The sequence below is a fragment of the Pinus tabuliformis genome, chromosome 4_2 (assembly GCF_031772625.1).
Source record: "Pinus tabuliformis cultivar Carrire ecotype Pingquan chromosome 4_2, CPIR1, whole genome shotgun sequence".
Classification (NCBI taxonomy): Eukaryota; Viridiplantae; Streptophyta; class Pinopsida; order Pinales; family Pinaceae; genus Pinus; species Pinus tabuliformis.
The window spans coordinates 764,918,020-764,931,920 of record NC_142304.1 but is presented as its reverse complement, the minus strand read 5'-3'; the positions used below and the strand labels follow the sequence as shown (position 1 = coordinate 764,931,920).

At 42.0% G+C, this 13,901-nt stretch overlaps 1 pseudogene; it reads right to left on the bottom strand.

The window, feature by feature from the left end:
- Positions 1 to 3,463, bottom strand: part of LOC149171846 (ubiquitin fusion degradation protein 1 B-like) — a 141,318-nt pseudogene extending 137,855 nt beyond the window's left edge.
- Positions 3,464 to 13,901: the final 10,438 nt, after the last annotated feature.

Below are 13,901 nucleotides of genomic sequence, written 5' to 3'. Positions count from 1 at the left end.
AGGCTGGTAGCTACCTTAGAAACAAACAAACTAAAACTACTTTCGTTTTCCTTTATGAAAGATAGATGAGAGAAGAATAGAGGAGACCAACCTCTGTCTTGTGCTTGGTTCCTTTCTCAATTCCTCTCTCTTCTGATAGTCCTTTGCTACTTGTTTTCGTACCCAGCTTCACAGAATACCTGTAGAATCAAAGCAGCATAACACTATACGAGAACATGGATCTATTATCATAAGCAATATAGGATCAGATGTATATTAACCACACAAATGCATAAAACATCAATCACACAAGTGTATGGAGGAAAACTTGAATAGTTTTATTGATAATCAAGAAAGAGCCAAGAGAATTACAATGAATTGTTCTGACCCAGCATCATCCTCTCAGCAAGTAAGCCCTTCTTCACCTCATGAAAAGCTTAGATCACCCAACACTATGATGTTGCCTCAAGAAACCAACAACACTTCCTTACAAGATGCAAAATTCCAGCCTCTGGATCTCTGGGATGAGGGATCCATATATAGATGTCTGCAAGGGAGGTGAGTCAGCTTGAGATTTGATTAGTGTCTTCCCTCTTATAGTTCTTGATTCCACTTGGAGATTGATGATCTCTTACTCATCCCTGGTCGAATTCAGAGAGGCAAGTGTCATAGGAGAAGTTTCTGGAAGATTCCATGCTTCTCCACCTTACGGATTGACCCTGCCATTTGTCCCTTCTCGCCCATCGCACCCCATAGAAGGGCTTTTTGAAATGCAACGCACCTACTATGTGTATTTAGGTGGGATGCAACGCACTTTGCCTATGGAGCAGGTGAAATGGTCCAGTTTTGAGTAGTTTTTCATGGAGAACTTCTGGGAGATACTGTAATCAGTTGCCCTTGTTCTTTTAGGGGTTGGAACAACACCTTTAGGGACTTAGGAGCCCTTGGTTTATGGACATTTATGCTTGGGGTTACAGTGCCCAAAAATGTCTATAACAACTGGGCCCTACCTTTCCACACAGATGCCTCGAACAAAGCCATAGGAGCAACCTTAGGACAAGTTGCAGAGAAGCTACCGTATGCCATATATTTTGTCAGTAAAAACTTGTCCAAGGTAGAATTAAACTATACTATAACTGAGAAAGAGCTCCTAGCTGTAGTCCATTCCCTAAACAAGTTCAGGCACTACATCACCGGTTATCAAACATTCGTACACACTGATCATGCTGCAATTAGGTATTTGGTGAATAAACCTAATGTAAATTCTTGTATCATTAGATGGTTACTTTTATTGCAGCAATTTGATTTGACCATTGTGGATAAGCCAGGAAAGGAAAATGTTGTTGTTGATTTTCTGTCTAGACTAGATTTGCCTGCAGGTGAAGAAGGGGTGGTGGATGATCAACTGCCAGATGAACACCTGTTTGCTATTTCAGTACTCTCTCCATGGTTTTCTGATATAGCAAATTACTTGGTTTCAGCACAATTCCCGCCACGCCTATCCTCAAAAGAGAAGAGCAAGATTGTGAGGAAAAGCACCCCATTCACTTGGATTGGGGGCAACCTGTTCAAACTTGGCCAAGATCAGATTTTGAGGCGTTGTGTCAGGGAGGAGGAAGTTTTTGACATCCTCCTAACTTGTCATGATGGACCCTGTGGAGGCCACTTTACAGCAAAAAGAACTGCATTCAAAATTCTACAGGCAGACTACTATTGGTCCACTCTGCATCAAGATGTAAGAAGATACATCATCCAATGTGACCGATGTCAAAGGATGGGGAAACCGACTCCAAGGGATGAAATGCCCCTCCAACCTCAGGTGACTTTCGAGCCATTTGAGAAGTGGGGCGTGGACTTTGTGGGTCCTATCAACCCTCCTTCAAAACAAAAGTATTACATCATTGTGTGCACGGACTACCTAAGAAAGTGGGCAGAAACAAAGGCAATCAAGGAAGCAACAGAAGAAAAAGTGGCTAAGTTTTTGAGGGAAAATATCTTCTATAAGTTTGGCTACCCAAGAGAATTAGTCACAGATCAAGGAAGTCAGTTTACCTCTAACCTGATTGAAAACTTGCTTGCTCATCACAAGATTAAGCACAGAACTTCCACCCCTTATCATCTGCAAGCAAATGGGCAGGTGGAAGTCACTAACAGGGCTTTGGAAGAGATTTTGACTAAAGTGGTGAGCAGCAACAGGAAATATTGGGCAGATCGCTTGGTTGAGGCCACCCGTCCCTACAACACTACGTGGAAAACTACAACAGGTTTCACACCTTATGAGCTAGTCTACGGGAAGAAGGCTTTGCTGTCCATAGAATTTGAATACAACACATTGAGGTTGGTAGCTCAGTTGGACCTAGATCTCAGCCATGCACAACAGGAAAGATTACTTCAGCTGAATGGCCTGGATGAACAAATAATGCAGGCCCTCCTCCACTCAGAGGTGGTCCAACTTCAAAGAAAAATATGGCATTATCGGCACCTTAAAGAGAAGCAATTTCAGCCTGGAGATTGTGCATTGTTATATGATTCAAGATACAAGGATTTCAAAGGGAAGTTGAGGACAAGATGGTTGAGACCATATACAGTGGAGAAATGTAACGACAATGGTTCATTCCTTATCAGGTTCATTGATCAAGAAGCCATCCCCATGCTCATCAATGGGCATCAATTGAAGATCTACAGGAAGCCCCTTTCTAAGCAAGAGTTCATTGAAACTCTGGATAAATTAGTGCTAGTAGTGGAGCAGGCCCCTGTCTCCACCCCACCCACATTTTGAGCACCAAAAAAAAAAAGAATAAAAAAACAAAAAAAGAATAAAAGATCCTTGGGTGAAAAACTCTTGGAGGTGCCCAGGGTAAGCAATGAGGGTGAAAACCTGCTAGAGGTGCCCCAGCTGTCTCAAAAAAAAACTAAAACTAAAACAAAAACAAAAAACAAAAAACAAAAAAAAAAAAAAAAACCTGACTTCTGTTGAACAAATTGTAGGTTGCAGGAGGACATTGCAGGTTAGGAGGATTGCACAAGACAAAGACAGAGGTCAGCACCAGGCTGCATGCATCCCTCACAATAAATTCCTCCATGACCACTACCCTTCCCTAAGATTTGATCTCATTCGGGCCAAGATTTCACCTTCTACAGGAAGTTCTGTGTCTTCTACAGGAAGATCCTGTAGAACCCATAGACGAGCAAAATTGATCTCAGAAGGGAATCCAAAGGTTGGGAATCTGCCTATGAGACATGTCCATATCCCTATTTCCATTCATCACCATATGTCGCCTTCTTCTATCTCTGAACACCTCCATTGCACCCATTTTTTATATATGCCTGCACAGTCACACACAGAATCCTGTTTTCTTCATACTACCAGAAAAAAACTTTTTGATGAAAAATCAAGCAGCAGTTTCTCACTCACCATACCTGTCACCCTCCATCTAGATGCCTCATCAGCCGAAACCCTCGTCAGCAGTGTAGCCCTGCTCATTCTAGCTTTCATTCCAGGAGGAGAAGCAGCTACAGATCTTCCTACAGGAATCCTGTAGCAGCTGATCCCTCTGATAGACATACTTCAGACACAGGGATAGCCAAGAATGGCAAAAGAGACATGCAAAGAGCTCTTTTTGAACGTAAGAATATCAGCAGCAGCCGAAGCCAAGCATGCAGTGTGCATGCAGCAACAACAAACAAAGGAATGGGTTCCAAAACCCATGCATGCAGCAACAGCAAACGAAGGAATGGGTTCCAAAACCCGAAATCTGCATAACGCGGCCGTGACCACGCAGGTAAGTGCCTAAACTCATTCATCAATTACATAAATCATATTTTAAAAGTTGCATGCCTATGGTAATGGTTTGGATTGAGTGGAATTGGTGGCCAGTCAACTGGCCACCCTCTGCCAGTTACATATCCTCATGGGATCCAAACGAGCCCCTTTTACATTCAAAATTTCCGATGATATGTGCAGCCAGCACGTGTGGAGTCTCCATTCAGGGAGAAATCGTCGGGACTGGTAATAGTGGCGGTGGATAACGGTAGAGAGGAGGTGATGGCGGTCAGAAACACGCAGAAACATTATGGTTATGACGTTGAACCAACGGTCCGGTCCAGCCACCTCATCCCCTCACCACGAATCACGCCGCAGATAAAAGATGCCCAGCTGAAACATGCACCACCTTCTGTTCACTCTGCACTCACAACATCCTCGACTGGAGTACACCTCCACCACTTCCAAAAATAGTTAACCAGTCATCCCACCAATTTTTCTGCTTGTTTTCGAAAATCTCCCGCACATAGAGCTCTATCGGAAGCACAGTTTCATTCTACAGGAACCGGGCGATTTCTACAGGAAGGGTTCTACAAGAAAGGTGGAACAGCTCTGCTGGAAAAGGAAACCCAAAATTTTCATTGAATTTGAAGCTCCAAATGAGGTAGGCTCAAAAAAAACCTTCACTGTGCATAAGTTGTTTGTGCAAGGTGGTGAATTGAATGGCATCAGTTTGAAAAACAAAAGGAAAAAGTCTGCCTGTGTATTGAAAAAAATGTGAAATTTGCCTGCATATTTCACTGAGGTTCCCTAGTTTTTCTGCATCAAAAATCTCCTCCACGTTTCTTTTTAAATTCTCCTGCAAGGGGGATATATCCAGTCATAGAAACTAGTTTGTGTGTGTGGAAAACTGAATTTACATATCTACCTGTATGCTGAGAAGAGAACCTGTGTCCCTATGCTCTGTTCTGTAAAAACCAAGTTTTCCTTTTCATAAACAAACAATCGAATTTTGGGTGACAGCAGTCTTAAACCAAGGAAATTGTTGCTAGTTGATATTGAATACACGAGAAATTCCTTCTTGGGTTCAGAAGAAACCGAATTCATTTATCCTCTGTTTCATATTGACTGTTTGATTGCCTGAGTATTTCCATTTCTGGTTAAAACATAGAAAGAGCACTCACACCATGACAGGAGGATTCATTAGGAAAGAGCCCTCAGACTCTAGCAAATTGCACGAGCATCCTAAGGTGGTGGACCTTTTCACTTGAGCAAATTGGATATCCTTCTTTGACAAAATTCAGGGTCATGATGAGGAGATAACTGAGGAGTTTTTAATTTCCCTGAGACCACAGTCAAAAACACATGCCACAGTTAGTTTTAGGGGTTTGACCCTAGAACTCACCCCTGAGCTCATCAGTGCAGTTACTAGTCTACCATTGGGGCTCCCTTGGAGAAAAGAAGAGAGGTCATTAGGCCAAGTTGCTAAGAAAACATTCTTTCTGCCCGAGGAGCATCTTGTAGAAGACAAAAACGGGGTTATAAGAACCAACTTGCCTCATCTCTGGAGTGAAGTCAGTTTCCAAATTATGAAGTACATCACATGTGAAGGGAGGTTTAACATCATCTATGGATACCATTTCAGGTTGCTGTGTGAACTAAGGCATGGGATTGACTTGCCTCCAGCCAAGAAACTGAGCATACCCTATTTCCTTCTTCAGTCACTAATTGAATGTGGTACAATGCTCAATGAGGGGATCCTAGATCAGTTGGCCCATCATGGGCTCATCAAAATATTGGTGGAAGATGCCTTACATACCTATATTGTCCCCATATCTTGGGAAACCTTCAGAAATATGTCCAGGGAGGATAACATTAGAACTTTGGTTGAAAACATCACCCCATCCAGTAGTGAGGAGGGGGAGCACACTGAAGAAATTGAGAAGAACAATGATGAGGGAACACAGGACATTCAAGCAAAGGGAAAAACAGAGGAAGCATAGGAAAAACAGAAAGAAATTGGCAAGACTGCTGAGCCTAAAACAGAAGAGGAAACAACAGCAAAAACACCAAGGGAAAAGAGGATGCAGAGTAGAAAAGAAAAAGCTGAGAAAGCCCAAATGCAGGCTGCCACAGCCAAAGTAGGCACATAGAAAGAAAAGGGAAAGACACGCACTGAGATGTCAGCAACACAGACAGAAAAAGTGGACACAAAGATTTCTACAGGAAGCAAGGAAAAAGAACAAAAAGAGGAGAAATTACCTGAGATATTGGCAAGGGAGGCAGAAGCTGTGCTTGCTACCTTAAGCACACCTCCAAAACAAAAAGGGAAGAGAAAGAGGCAAGCCTCCATGTACTTTAAAGCAAGGAGAAGCACAAGGATTAAAGTGGGCAGACCCCAGCCATGGTCAAAGGAGCCAATTGTCATTGAGGACACAAAAAATAAACCAAAAGAAGAGTCTCCTTCAAAGATATCTATCACCTATGAACAAGGAAGCCCAAAAACCTCCACTTAGAGAGAGAGAATTAGGATGATGGACTCAAAGACAACTCTATAGGAAGCTGACACATCTCTACAGGAAACTCTAGCTAAGTTAAAGGAGACCGAGAAATTGAAGGAAAATGCAGCCAAACCATCATAGGGAGAGGAAAAGACCAAGGAGATACTGGAACCAAGCCCTCAGCCTAGCTTGGGCTCATACTACAACCTATTGGAGGGTGGGAAAATCATCCCACAAAAATTTGTTGTGCCACTCTTCTTTGCATTGGAACAAGAGAGGATCGGAACACACACATGGATAAAAATTGCCAAATCTAAGCGAATTGAGGACATGGGCCACATGGAGGAGAAGTTAAAAGAATTAAGAGGAGAACTGGCCATGGTAAGGCATGTAGAAAGCTGCAAAAGAGCCCAGCTGCAGGAGGAGAATGAGTTGCTGAAAAAATAGTTGCAGCTATAGGAAGTCCACAAGGAAGGTAGGCTATCCATTTTGGGAGGGCAACAGCAGCAAGAAGGACCTCTAGCAGACAAGGATAGAACTGAGAAACAACAGAAGGAGGAAGAGATACAAGCTAATGTGGAGATTCTCACAAAACTGCTGCAAGAACAAGAGTCTCAGGCAGCAAAAAAGATACAGGGTTTAAAACAATAGTTGCAAGAAAAAGGCGCCCAGATGGCCTGCATGGCCAGCTGGGCAGTAGAAGCCTTACAATGTAGGCAACCTACTAAGTCATATGCCTTATATCTTAAAGATCAATGGTTGCAATTTCAAATTAGCACAATGGCCCAAAGGGGCCCCATTCCATTTCAGAATTAGCATCAGTTTATGGACTTGTGTGACAGTAGCTCAACAGAAGATAAGGCCAATTTATCAGAATTCTATTTACACAACTTGGCCCTTCCAAACATGAATCTGTGGGACCCCAATGCTACATTGGGAGATGTGCAACTCATGGCCATGGCCTCTTGGTTAAACCATGAGGAAAAGAGGGTAGCAAAGATTCAGAATGTTATGAACAGGGAGCTAAGCGAGCCACTCATGATCAGGGCAGAACCCAAAGATCCCTTAGCTTTAATATATGCCCATCAGCACCTAGCCAACAACCCGCAGGTTCTTCCAGATTACATTGAAAGACAAGCTCAGGCCATTTCTCACTTTGAGGACATGGAAAGACTGTTGGGGGATAACTACATTCATGCTTGCACAAGGAGATGGAACACACTGTCCCACAGTCTGAAAATAAGAGAATACCACTCCCCAACAAGGATGAGGGAGGCCTTGGCAAGAGTACCACTCTATAAACAGTCAATGCAAAATCTGCACACCAACTGGATCAGCCTAAAGTTCAGTCCTCCATTGCGTTTAGGACCGCTGGAAGGGGTCAAAGAAGAAGAAGAGCACAGGCAATGGGAGGAAGTGGAGAGAAAAGGAGGGTTTCATGACTGAGAAGAGGACATCACCTTGGAAGCCTGGGATGTTAGAGAGGCAGTCAAAGCAATCAAAGATGATGAGCTGGATTAGTTGCTCAAAGGATGAGAAACACATTTAGCAGGGGGCTCATGATGAGCCCCAAAAATGGGTAACTTATTGGGCTCATTTTTCCTATTATTCTCAATTAATCCACCATTCTTCATAGTTTATGCATGCCTTTGAATATATTTATGTTAATTGAATGAATGAGAATAGTCACTTGATCACCAAGACTAATACGTGCTTATTGCAGATTTTTGGACATCTTTTGGACCAAGGTCAAGCATTTATGAGCCAGTTGACAGCCAAATACGAGGGAACAAGGCTAAGGATTAGTAGGAAGGGTGTCTCCTGCACTAAATGGCCCCTTCCTCGAGTTCTCCACCATCAGCTCGGAGTTCAACAGCCCACCAAAGATGATTTCCAGGGGCAACCAAGTAGATTTTGTGAAGTCACTGATTAACTGCAGTTTTGAGCAGCCAAGCCCCTCAAGTTAAGGAGGGTTGTTGGGGGTCCTCATGGTGCATAAGTAGGAAGGCTTCAAGCCTTGGTAGTTTAGCTCTTGAACAATTGTTTTTCGCACTTTGGTGCTGCTCTGCCTTTCAACTCATTTTCGAGCTTTTGCTGTAAAAATTTTTGTGACATGGTTATTTTTGAGTAATGGAGATAAATTTCACTTTGCACCAGCTTTGAAATTTTCTTAGGAGGCTGTAGCTCTTAGGGTTGGGCCCAACCCAAGTTCCAGTACCTCCTTTGTGTACTATTATGTGTTTTCTTTGCATTCATAGAATAATTTCTGCTATTTAGGTTAAGATCTTGCTTTGTTACTTAGGTTGTTTTTGATGATTAAAATAGCTTTTCATGCTTCAGTTTGATTTGAAAGTTTGATAACAGAAAATATCTGAAAAAATTCCACCAAGCAATCCTTGATCTCATCTCTTCCTCCTTGGGACCATGAGCTGAGGCCAAGGCATATTGGCTGCCACAAAAACATTGTTTTGCCTTTCAATGCAATTGCAAGTGTTAGATTTGTAGTTGGAAAAGTTGATACCAGTTGTGCTTGCATATTTTGATCTATTCTTTCTTAGGTTTCCATAGTTATCTTGCATGATTTCCTATTCATAACTTGCTATTCATCATGTTTCTAGGTTTTTAGGTCAGATTAGGTCAAAGTAGATAGATCTCTAATTTTTCTAGCATTTCTTTGATTAGTTTTGAGAAATAGTGTGAATATCACCTGTAATACATCCCTGCCTATCCTTCCTTCATCACACAACCTGCTCCAGCCCCAAATTCCAGATTCCTTTCCTTCATTTTCCACACTTTTCCAATTTGACCTATTTTCTACATTTTTGTGCAACATTGCTCCTGCCATCCTTGAACAAATCCAACCATATTCATCACTCCTTAGCCTCATTCACCAGGTCCTAGACCTCTTCACATCTTCATCCATCCTCCACTTCCACTTTCCCACTGTTTTTCCTTCATCAACCCTAAAAAATCCTCTCTCGATTCTTCCTGTAGAACATCCTGTAGAACCCCTGCAAACTTCCTGTAGAAGATCATGTGAGCAGTTTCTCGAGATCTGATCGCTGTGAAACTTTCTGGAAGGGTGCTAGGGACCCCTTAGGCCCTCTTCTCACCTTCCCAACTTCCTAAAAAGTGCCCACTCCATTTCCTTTCGCCAATCAACCTCTGCATAGCCAAAAACAGTTAAAGCACATGCATAATAATTCTACAAGATTACTCAAAAATACAAAAAGATGTTTTTTCCAGATTTTACTTCAGAAATAGCTTAGTCACATGCATTTCACCTTTCCAAGAGTCACATCCATTTCAGCAGCTTTTATCTCTTTTCTTGCACCGGTAGTGTTAGTCGGTAAAACTAGGGTTTGCATTTCCTTTCAGCTTTTAGCTTCTCTCTGCGAGTAGATTAGCCTCCTTTGAGTTAGATTTCATCCATCATAGTTAAAAGCTTCTTCTAAGAACTCATATAATTTGGCTTCAGCTCCTAGCAGACTTGTGCCAGCTGATCAAGTGACAGTCTGTGGCAAGAGCTAGTACTTATGCATACAACACCGTCGCTTCCAAGTTTGTTACGAACTACCGGGTTCATAAAAGTAAAGAAGGGAGTCCCAAGAGTTGCAGCATCATTGCTGCAATACTGGAGCCCACCAGATGCACTAGTTCACCAACTGACTGTTAACTCTCTATTAGTTCCACAAATAGTTTTGAACTAATTTAACTAAAATTAACTTAGTAAATTGAGTGATCTAATTTCCAACTCAATTTAAACTCATACTGGACCTATAAAACTTAGGGAGAACATATAAATGACTTCAGAAAGACTTACAACTTGAAAATCCTAAGCTAATTAAGTTAATTAAACTTAATTAACTATTTACAAGTTTCTATGAGAATAGAATTTGATTTTAATTCTAAGTTTAATTCAAGGATAATTTAAACTAGAATTTCTTATTGCCTTTTCTCAACACTCCCTCTCAACAAGAAAGGGATTTATGAGATATTTTTCGGCGTAAATCACAAGATCTATCATTTGTCAATGTGCTTCGAACTAGCCAATGTGATTCATCGTCAGGACAAGTTGAAGAACCAGATCTAGCTTTGCATGTTAAATAGCATGAGCAGAGTCTCCAACGGCTAGTTAGGCAAACGAAAAAGATAGGGATAATGGAGGAGTCTCTGCATCTTTTCAAATAGCATGAGCAGATTCTCCAATGGCTAGCTAGGCCAATGGCAAAGACAATGATGATGGAGGAGTCTTTACATCTTTTCAAATAGCATGAGCAGAGTCTCCAACGACTATCTAGGCCAACGGCAAAGACAGGGACGATGGAGGAGTCTCTGCATCTTTTCAAATAGCATGAGCAGAGTCTCCGACAGCTAGCTAGGCCAATGGCAAAGACAGGGATGATGGAGGAGTCTCTGCATCTTTTCAAATAGCATGAGCAGAGTCTCCAACGGATATCTAGGCCAATGGCAAAGACAAGGATGATGGAGGAGTCTCTGCATCTTTTCAAATAGCATGAGCAGAGTCTCCAACGGCTAGCTAGGCCAACGGCAAAGATAGGGATGATGGAGGAGTCTCTTCATCTTTTCAAATAGCATGAGCAGAGTCTCCAATGGCTAGCTAGGTCAACGGCAAAGCTTTCAGGTTTCAAGGTTGAAGTCAAATCTAGATTTTAACATGCAAAAATGGATTTGGTTCTTCAACTTGTCCTGATGATGAACCACATTGGTTGGTTTGAAATGCGTTGAAAAATGATAGATCTTGTGATTTACGCCGAAAAATATCTCATAAACCTGATATGGATCACAGAAGCCTCAATTCAACAATTGAATCCCTGCATCAAGAAAGGGATTATCAACTACCCCGATCCTGTCTTTATGAAACTCGAATTTACATCTTCACAATGCCTTTATCAAAATGTCAACATCTTTCTCCTTCGTGGGAATGTACTCTGACAACATAATCCACCTCAACACATAATATCTGAGATGATGATATCGGATATCAATATGCTTGGACCAATCATGAAAAACTGGATTTTCAGAGTTTCATACAATTCTTATTGTAGCAGTAAATCATAGTTGGATCCATCTACTAACCAAACAAATCAACCAATATCTTCCTCATACAGATGGCCTCACATGATTCTTGACTCGTAGCCATGTACTCTACCTCTGCCAAATTGAGTGCAACTGATCTTTGTTTCCTGTTGTACCAAGAAACTGCCACTGACCCAATACTGAAGATCCCTCTTGATGTGCTCTTCTTTTCGGTGGACTCCCTTCCCAATATGCATCGGTGAAGCCTTGAAGATTCACTCCCTTTGTATTATTATACCATAATCCATAGTCCAAACCATCACTTGACTAAGTTGGTTAACTGCATAGAACATATGCAGTCATGTGTTCACCAAGTAAATGAGTGAACCCACAAGCTACCTATAAATAGTAGCTTCCACTACATCCCCTGAAGTAGCATCCTCCTTCCTCCAGTTACCTACTAGAGGAGTCTCCATGGGTTTGTTTCTCTCCATGTATAGTCTCTTGAGTATCTCATTGGCATACTTGTCCTAAGATACAAATAAATCCCCATCTCCCTTCCATACCTCCAAGCCAAGAAAGTAATTCAGGAGCCCCATGTCCTTCATCTCAAGATCTCTTGCAAGGTCCTCCTTACAAGATTTTATCAGTTGATCATCACCTGTAAGTATGAGATCATCAACATAAAGTACACTGATCAATAGCCTTCCACCACTATGTCGTATAGGTTCACATCCACTTCACTCTTCGTGAAGCCCAACTCGGTGAGGTAGCTATATATCCTGGTGTACCAAGCACGGGGTGCTTGCTTCAACTCATACAATGCTCTCTTAATTCGGCACACATGTGACTCACTGCCAAATGTCTCAAAACCTTTGGTTTCTCTATGTACACCTCTTCCTCAATCATGCCATTAAGGAAGGTTGTCTTCACATCCATCTGATGTATCTTCCAACCAATCTGTGCTAATAGTTCCAATATAGATCTGATCAACGAGTACCTTGCAACAAGAGAAAAGGTCTCATCACAGTCAATCCCCTCTACTTGTGAAAATCCACGGGCCACAAATCTAGCCTTATGCTTCTCCACGATACCATCTGAAGCTTGCTTAAACTTGTAAATCCAACGGGAGCTCACCACTAACTTGTACTCCAGTCTCGAGACAACATCCCAAACACTATTACGAACTATGGAGTCATATTCCTCCACCATGGCATCAACCCAAACCAACTACTGCATTTCTTCCTTAATGGAAGATGGCTCTGTCACAACACATTCGCCCATAAGAGCCATGTATCTAGTGTACCTCTCATGTGACCTCCTCTTCTTGTGTTGAGAAGTGGGTGCTCCCACATTCTCCCATGCATCATCCAACAATTTGTCAGCCTCTCTGGTGTGCTTTCTTCACTCTCTGGAAGACTCTTCTTGAGTGGATGTCTCCACTCCTCGATCCTCTGCATTTGGTTGCTCCACATCAATATGAGGCTCATCAACCTTAGGAGCTAAAATCTCCTCATTTGCATGTAGCTCAAGCTCCCTCTCAAGGGAAAATCTCACAGCTTTCTCCTCATCGAATCTGACATCCCTGCGAACCACTGTCATCCTGCAGGTCAACAAGTACACCCGATAGTTGTGAGGTGTATCATTGCACCCCAAAAATATCCCAACTCTATTTTCAGCTCAAGCTTATTCCATGCATCTTCGGTCACATGGAAATTTACCGTTGACCCAAAAATCCCGAAGTGACCAACATCTGGCCTCTTACCAGAATAAGCCTCCTTTGGTGTCTTTATTTCAAGTATCTAATGTGGGCTACGGTTCTTAACATAAACTGCTATGTTGCATGCCTTAACCCACAAGTGTGTTGGTAGGCCCTGATCATGCAACATCACCCTTTCTGCCCCTACTATCCTTTTTTTCTTCCTCTCGACCACCCCATTCTGCTGAGGGTTATGGGGTGTTGTTAAATCTCGTTTAATCCCTTTCGCTACACACAAGTTCTTAAACTAATTTAAGAAACACTCACCACTGTTATCACTCTGTAGGGATTTAACCTTCTTATCCGTATCTTTCTCCTCCAATGCTTTAAAATCACAAAACTTTGTTAAAGTTTGATCCTTTTTTCTACATGAAAAATATCCAACATTTATAAGAATAGTCATCAAAAAATATAACATAATACCTGTGTTTGGTTGTGGATTCTGTCGAGAATGGTCCACACACATCTGAATGGACTTGCTCTAGAATAGACTCTGCTCGACTGTCGTTTTCGTGAAAGGAAGACTTGGTGTATTTTCCAAAAGTACACCCCTTTCATGTATCAACTTGCTCAAGCGTACCTTTGGGAAGACCAATAGAGATCTGCTACAATATCTTCAAGGCCCCATGATGCAAGTGGACCAATCACGTATGCCACAACTCGCCAACTTCTCGGCTCCGCACCCTTTCTACTTTTATGCTCAAAGAACCACACTCCTCTTACTCCAGCTTATAGAGATTCTTCACCCAAATCCTATGTGTCGAAGCAACACCTTTCCTTTCGAGAAGATCACATCATAGCCTTTATCTTCAAGCATGGAAACAGATACTAAGTTCTTCTTCAACGCAAGCACATACAT